Below are 8,898 nucleotides of genomic sequence, written 5' to 3' on the forward strand. Positions count from 1 at the left end.
CTAGCAAAATATTAAGTTTGGGGTGTGATAACTCTACAAAATAGAGTTATTTTACCATTTTTTATGTACTAATTGTTGCTTAATTCTTGAGTTTTTAATTGATTTATTAAGTTTTTAAGTAATTTTGAATTTATTAGGTTTATTTTAATTTTATAGATTTTTATGTGCTTTTATAGATATTTTATTATAATATGTTATAGTTTAATTATTTAAAATTAATATTGTTAAGTTAGGAGTAAAAAGATGCAATTTTGAGCATAAATGTTTAAGTAAATTAAATTTTAATTAATATTTTCATGGAACTTTTGTTGTATATTTTATTATTAAAAATATTTAGTTTTAATTTAATTTATGTTGATTTTTGTAGAGAATTTGTTGCATTTTTTTTTTGCTATTGAAAAAGCAAGAAAAATTGACATTTTTAAGGAAAAGAAAGAAGGGAAAACAACATTTTTAAAAATTCCATGGATCAAGCTGCAAAGGCCCAAACGCCAGGCCCACATCCTCCATCAGCAGCAGCTTCCCAGGCCCAATGGGCCCCTGGCCAGCTGCCTCCTTTGGCCCACGAAGCAATGCCCAACTGCACCCTTCGGCCAGCAGCTTCCATTCGCCCCACCTGCTGCCTCCCGAAGTCACTAGGCATCTCCTTTCCCCTTCTCGGCCACCTGCCGCCAGCTGTCAACCACCTCACAAGACTTCAACAGCTTCATTCCCAGCAGCTGCCCATCCTGAAGCCCTTCGGCCCAGCCAGGCCCAACTGAGCACAAAAGCACCCAGCCTGCTTCCCTGTCACAAAGCAGCCAACTTTTCCCATTTTTTTGAGCCCAACAAATACACAATGTACCCTTGTCCCTTTGTCTCAAAATACCACTTTTTACCCAAATTTTTCTACACATTTTACCCCAAAACATCATTATTACACCCTAAAATTTACCCATATTTTCCATATTATAATTAATTTAATCAATTTAAATTGATTATTTTAATGCTCATTTTTTGGCTATAAATAAGGGATTTAGGGGTGTCAATTTGGAGGAAAGTTACCATACCAAAGTTTCTACACTTTCAAACTTCTCTATTCTCTTCATCTTTTTCTTCTTTTTGGTTATTTTCTATGTATTTTTAGAGGAGAAATTTGGGGGTTTCTCCTCCAAATTTTCCTATTTATGTTTGTAATTTTTAGTGTGTATTTGCTATTCTAGTTATGAGTTTCTAATCTTTTTAAGATTATTAAGGTGATGATGAAACATTATGTAACTAGATAGTGTTTATTTTTTATGTTGATTTCTCATTTTGTGCAACAAAGTTTATGGAATTTTCTTCTTCAAATATTTTCTTTCATCTTAAATATCATGTATTTTGTATTGTTAGCACATATTTACACTTTGTTCTTCATTAGTGCAAAAACATAATATTTTTTGTGTAAGATGTGTCATTAAATTGTACACATCCATGCTTAGAACAAAAATATTATGTTTTGCCTTATAAATAATGTTCATTGATTTATTTGTTATTTCATTAGATTGATTTACACTAAATGCTTTGAAATTATAATTTTGAAAAGTGAAGAAAAACCTTATTTTTTTAGAAGTAATTTGTGCTTAAAATTATAAATCTATTTGGAAAATGATAGTTTGATTTATTTTAACTATCATTAAAACTTGGGAATCAATGTACTTATAAATATTATTGAACTTATATATTGTGGATTCTAATCCTTAATAATCTTATTTTACTATCTTAATTTCTATTATTAATTTATGTTTATATATTGTCTTTAATATTATCTTTTAGTTTATTTTCTTGTCACAAATTTTCATCAATCTTTGGAGCTAGGTTATAATTTATTACTTTTGATTTAAAATAGTTTTTTTTTTTCGATTTTAGACAACTCCTTTGGGTTCGATCTCGTGCTTACACGAACACTATTCTATAAATACGATTCGTGCGCTTGCGAGTTATAAATATTTAAAACATACCCGTTTTGGGTCCATCCTGAAGCTATGATATGGTAGTTTTGCTGTAATATATCAAGCTATGACTTTTGCTTTTTCTGCTTGTTTGCCTTGTCAATTGGTGGATGCGTGCAAGTCTTCCTGTTATGCCCTGGTTGGGCACATTTTCCACTAGTGATTATTACTTTTGGTTCCCTCTTGATCTTATTATTTTCTTTCTTGGTCTTCTTGCAGTGATTGTCGCCTTTGGAGGGAGCACCACTATGTCTAAGTGTTGTGAGAGATTCCATTCATCTTTATGGGGCAAATGATGAACATTTTCTTCATACAATGCTTTCAAAGTTTCTGTTTTGTAAAACTTTGCACAGTAATCATACACTCCCAAGTTTCTCTTTGCAATTACAGCAACTGCATGCCCACAAGGCATTTCATCTTCTTGAAACCTATTACAAGTACATGTTCTATTGTGTATATTTACTGTGAAATTAATCCCCTTTTCATCACGAACTTGATATTCTATTGTGTTGAAAGACAAGACCTGAAAATGAATTAGAATAAAATAATAAACATTTATGTACAATTAATGTTGAAGGTATCATGTTCCCCCTCTGCGTAGTTTATTGCTTTGTTTTTTGCTGTTACGCAAGGTAACTGACCAAACTTCTAAGACATTCAAGCAAGATATCAATAGGGAGATTTCTTGCAGCTTTTAGTGCATCGTTGAACGATTATGCGATGTTGGATGTCATCATGGTGTATCTTTTTGTTGGTGAGTATGATCTTGCCCAAGTTTCATACTTGGCTTTCTCTAAATAGGGTCTAATGCGTCTGTCAAGTCTATCAAGGCCTATCATGTAGTGTTCACATTCTGTTTTTGTGTATGCTTTTGTTGCTGCAATGAAATTCATTTGTAGCTCTTCTCCATGGTTTCCATACTTGATTTTCAAATTATTAAGCAAGTGAGACATGCAAGCTCCATGGAACACATTTGGGTACACTATATGTACTGCATTGTCTATGCTCTTGTGTTTGTCGGAAACAATAGCCAATCCTGTGAAGGTAACAAGTTACTTTTATAAGATACTAAAAGAAATAGCATGTATTTGTGTATTGGATTTGGGTAATCAGTTCCTTTTTCTATGTAAACCAGAATATATAATTGAAGCTATCATACCTTCGGTTTCTCCATACGTGTCTCTTAGTTTGGTGAAGAACCAAAGCCAAGAGTTATCATTTTCTAAGTCTTCTATTCCAAAATCCAAGACAAAAATGTTGTTGTTTGAATCTAATGTTGATACTGAAAATAGGGTGTCGCCATGTGCATTTTTTAAGAAAGTTCCATCAACAACAATTATAGGCCTCAAGTATCTCCAACCTTTGGTTGAGTTAGAGAAATATATGTATAGGTATTTGAATCTGTCTTCATTGTCTATGAGTAGATGTGTTACTGTTCCTGGATTTGCTTGCTTCAACATGTAAAGATACAATGACAACTTTTGATATGAATCATCGGGGTTCCCTCTTACTAGTAGCAAAGCTTTTTCTCTTGATCTCCATGCTTTTGTGTATCCCATGGTTACTCCAAAGTCATCATTCATGTCATTCATGATGTCATTTGGAGTATAATTTCTTTTGATTGACTTGTACTTATTCTTTATTAATTCCCCAATTATGATGCTTTTTGCTTGCCTATGATCCTCCATAACAATTTCAACAGAGCAAGTATGATTTGGAATGCATTTTCGTACCTTGAATAAATCTTGATTTCTGTATTTAGATGCTCTCACAAACCAGCTGCATGTGTCATTTGCGCAGGTAACTAGGTACTCTCTCGGTTCTGATCTTTTTGTTTTGAACTGGAAGTTATGTAGCATGGCATAGTAGCTAAGAGCTGATTTAATTGTATTCTTGTCCTTGTAAATTTTTCCTTGCTCTATTTTGTTCACTCTGTAATGAGATATTACTATTTGGATTTCCTCAAATTTCTTTTTTCTTTTTGTATTGTCTTCAATTATAAAAGCAGCTACTTCTTCAGCAAGGTGAGGTATGTATACCACATTGATGCCCTCATTTATTGTGCTTGACATTTATTCTTCAAGTAACATATGTTCATTGATGAAAGCTTTGTTTGCTTGCATTAATAATGTTCCCACCTCCATTTCTTCTGTTGTAGCTTTCTGATTTGCTAGTTGAAGAAGATTATTTTCATCACTTGATTCTTGAACTATAATTACGCACAATGGGTAAGTCTGTTATTTTTGCAGCAACTTTTTTCTTTATTTCCATGTAGAACAACACTGAATTGTCTGTTTCAATCTTCATTGGTGGTGTTCCTTTGGCTACTTGATAATAAACTTCAATGGTTGCTCTTGTTTCCTTTATCTCATCTTTTATCAAATTCACCAAGTTGTCAAGAGAACAATTTGGTGGAATCAATATCCCAGTCATTGTGTACCCTTCGTACTCGTTTTTTTTTTTTCATTCCACTTGCCTCCAAATTGAACCAAAGAAGTAGTATTTTCCATACCTGTAAAATTTTGCAAATTTTTAAGGAGTTAATTGGTTGTAACTGGTGAAGGTAACTGGTTACTTTAGTCTGCAATTACATACCTTACTGAAAAACTTAATAGAAAAAAAATGACAATTTTTCAAGGTAACTGGTTACTTTGTTGTTACTGAATGTTTTGACATTTAGAATTCAGACAAATATCAAATGATTTTTTATTGAAAAGACAAAGTAGAATCTAAAATAATCACAGTTCTTGTTTTTTGTCTATTTTTGGTCAATGAATGTAGCCATATTAGTAGGTTTAAAATATATTTTTTCAAATTTCAAGTTAATAATTTTTTTTTTAAAAATGCACATCATGAACTTCATCATTATCATTATAATCACTAAAATAGCTATGAGAAATTTATGAAATTAATGATTCCAAAATATGTAGAAGAATTAGGAATTTAATAGATTTGAAGTTGAAGAAAATGAGATTAAAATAGTAATTGATAGAGCAAGATTTTACAAACCTTTGTTTCTTGGATGCTTTGGACGTTGGAGAAGCACGTCGCCAGAGATGCACGTTGCCGGAGATGTGGAAGAGCAGCAGAACTGATTGTATGTTGCCGATTGTTGCAGGGGTTTGTCAATCGGAGGTGGCTGGAGGTTCATGATTGTGGTTGGAATTGATTTTGATTGTTGATTTTGATCGGATCTTGAGAAACTCTTCAAAGATTTGAAGTTGTTGCCGGAGGTGAAAGGTGTTGTCGGAGATGAGTGTCATTGCTGAAGAAAAAATTTATATTGGGGATGTTTTTGATTGACTTAAATTTCAGCAAAGGAGTATTTACAATTTTAATTACCATAGTACCCTTCTTTTTGGCTGATTTGTTTTTGTTTATTTTTTTCCAATATGGAATAACTTTTCTCATAATCTGATTTTTTTTAATTAAATTTCCATACAAACTAAAAAAAGTTTAATTACCATATTAATGGCTAAAAAGCCATATTTACGAAATAATCCCCAAATTTTACGTGTGGACTTGTACGTATCAAGTAGCCCACTGGGCCGTCGGTCCAAGTTCACCATTTTGTAAAGGAAAACATATCCAACGACAAAACGGCACCGTTTAGTCACTTCCAAATAGGGAGGAAAAATCTTAGGAGCCTCCAAAAACAGGGTCTCACGTTTGAGAATCCTGAGCCTGACGACTGAGCTTCCGATAAAGGACCTCCATCGTACGCTCTCTCATCATCTTCGGGAAGCCCAAACCTCGTTTCGACAAGACAACTGAATCTCAAAGGTCAAGCCTTCTCAAATCTCTATTTTTCTCTCTTTCGGTAATAAGTTTTCTGCATTGTCTTCTTCGACTCGATGCCATGAATATTAATTCACGTTGACAATATTATATTTATATATGTTGTTTGGTGTCTCTTTATTTCATGTGTTTTGTTTGATTAGATTCTATTCTGGTCTTCCAATCTTCCCTCATTTTCTTGGGCGAACAAAATTTTCCTAGGAGAAAAATAATGCAGATTGGAGTTTTGGGCATTGGTTGGCTTTAGTTAGATAGGAACCGATAGCGTTGGTAACTTTATTAGCTTAGCCTAATGTTTGGACCATGTGTGTTTCTGGGTTTCATTGTTTGATTCTAAATAAGGATTATGGGTGAGTTTTTATTGTCCTTGGCCAATGGTATTCGCTATTAGATAACTGGGATGAAACACATGCAAAGTGCTTGTTGAAACTTGAATCTTAATCCTTTCTATCTGAATCATTATTTTCATGAATTATTTTTATTTATTTATTTTTCATTAAATCTACGGTGTTTTTTTTTTCTCTTTCTCTAAAGAGAGCTAGATAGTTTATGGGAATGGACACAGGACATGAACATGTTTACCAATTCATGATGAAATTATTTAGAATGAAACAAAATTGAGTGGCTCTTTTTTATTCACTAATAATGTGGGAGATTCACCAAAATTTGTTTCCTAAATGTGACACTTGAGTGGATTTTATTTTTATTTTTATTTTTTTGCATTTTGTTTATGGCCATTACGGAATATTAACCATAATAGATTTTCTTCCTAGTGGCTTAGTTTTAGTATTTGTTTTCTACATTTGCAGGGCCCCAACAGGCAGGAGAATGATCAAGGGTGCCTCAACAGTTATGCATATCAATCCTGTTAAGGTGGATTCCATAGAAAAGTCAACGGAGAATATGAGTTTTTTTAAGAACACAACTTCTTTGCCAATGTCGAAAGGTGAAGTAAAAGTAATCACAGAGGGAAACAGAATGCTGCAGCCTTCAGTTGTTAGGTATTTTGAGATGGATATGGACCAAACCAAGAATCCTGAACAATTGACTTTAGTGAAGAAAAAGAAAAGAAGAAGGAGACATAGGAATAAGACGCCAAATAGTGTGATACAAAACACTACTTTAGTTCAGGAGCTGTCTGAGGTAGATTGCCTGACCAGGGATGACCATTTGAGTACTATACTTACGACCTTAAGTCTATTTAGGGACATAAACACCAAGAGTGCAGTTAATACTTCAGACATTGTTAATACTATAAACGGAGAAAATGCCGCCACAGGGTTTTTTCATACATCATTTCCAAGATTGCCTTTCACTCGTCCAAGGAAGAAGCTTCTAGTTCTAGATATAAATGGATTGCTAGCTGATATAGTTTCTCCTCCCCCAAAGGAGTACAAAGCAGACACAAACATTAAAAGACGGGCAAGTGAGGAAATTGATTTGTTGCAGTCTTTTTTCCTGCGTTTTATTATATCTAATCTTACTTTTAATTGTATTGTTATTTCTTAATTTCAGTTTTCAGTAGGCCATCTTGCCGTGATTTCCTAAGTTTCTGTTTTGAGCGATTTGAAGTTGGTGTTTGGTCCTCAAGATCTGAGTACTCTTCAACCTTTAGACTAGATGTTTTTTTTTCTTGCTGCCAGGGTTCCTTTTCGTCTCTTTTTTTTTTTTTTTTTTGGTTGTAGGTTGTTAAAAAATACGTTTGCCAATAATTACTGACTTCACTTTCATACTAACTTCCTGAAGGAAAATTGCTTTAAAAGTGATTGATTATCTAATGGGAGATATGAAACACAAGTTGCTGTTTTGTTGGGTAAGTAACTTTAATTCTTTCCTATATTTCTGCCTTCATATACTTTTCCTACAATGTTTTTTGCTCTGATCTTGTTCATTTGCTTATCTTTCATATTGAAATACTGAAATACATGCTCGACTGTTTCAGGATCTATCTCGTTGCACTGCAACTGGGTTCAGAACCCTTGAAAACAGACATAAGACCTTGGTTTTCAAGGAACTGAGGAGAATTTGGGAAAAACATGACCCTGATCTTCCATGGGAGAAGGGGGAATATAATGAAACTAATACATTGTTGTTGGATGATTCACCTTACAAAGCCTTGCTTAATCCTGTAAGTCCCTTTCAGTTGTAGTTTACCTTTCATTTACGCAATTTGTATCTAATTCTTGTGACATCTTTTTTTCTTTTCTAATTTGTACTTGTAATTTTATTTATTTGCCACTGTGTAGGCGCACACTGCAGTCTTTCCTCATCCATATGATTTTCATGATGGGAGCGACAATTCATTAGGTAACTCATTATATTCCAGTGTTAATGAATGAAAATTTTGAAGTACACTACCCTACAACTTTAAATCATCCTCCAATGTTGTACTAGTATGTATCATGTTTGAGTGACTTGTTGAATTTCAAGCTTATGTCTCTTAGTTATAATCATTTTTTTGGTGACAGCAGTACCTTCTTGTTAGAGGCAAACTTTAGCACTATGCTTAGATAATTCTACTAAATGAACAACTGATTAATAAGTTGGAGATAAATAATATGACTTTTGAAAAATGTGACATCACAGGTGCTGGAGGTGATATTAGGGTCTATCTGGAAAAATTGTCTGAAGCTGAAGATGTTCAGAAGTTTGTGGAGCAAAACCCATTTGGTCAAATGCCTATTTGTGAAAGTAGCGAGTCTTGGGATTTCTACTTCAAAGTCACTAGGGCAATGTATTCCTTGCCAAGAGCAATATAGTGCACCTCAGAAAGTTTTCAATACCTATGTTTTGGATTGAGGATGGAGCTTAGTAATACTAACAATTACTGAGTAGCAAGCTGCCATCAATACACAGCAAAAGAAGAAGATAATGCCATTTTGTTTTAGTTATACCTTTTGGAGAAACAACAGTATATAATACTGCAAGTGCAACATTTTTTTGGATGTTGACCTTCTGGTTTTTCCAGTCACAAAACTGGCCGAAATCTCACTATAATCATTATTTTTAGATCAGTTAGCTAAAGGATAGTACTTTTACATTTCACAGATGTCATGTCACTTGCAAGCAACTGATTTCTAAATTTTTTTTATTTTTATTAGAACAAATCATTACAAGCACAAAAATCTCA

General features: G+C 33.4%; 1 pseudogene; it reads left to right on the plus strand.

The window, feature by feature from the left end:
• Positions 1 to 5,603: 5,603 nt before the first annotated feature.
• Positions 5,604 to 8,599, plus strand: LOC133814309 (uncharacterized; annotated as a pseudogene).
• The last annotated feature ends 299 nt before the right edge of the window (positions 8,600 to 8,898 follow it).

Source organism: Humulus lupulus, chromosome 2 (genome assembly GCF_963169125.1).
Source record: "Humulus lupulus chromosome 2, drHumLupu1.1, whole genome shotgun sequence".
Classification (NCBI taxonomy): Eukaryota; Viridiplantae; Streptophyta; class Magnoliopsida; order Rosales; family Cannabaceae; genus Humulus; species Humulus lupulus.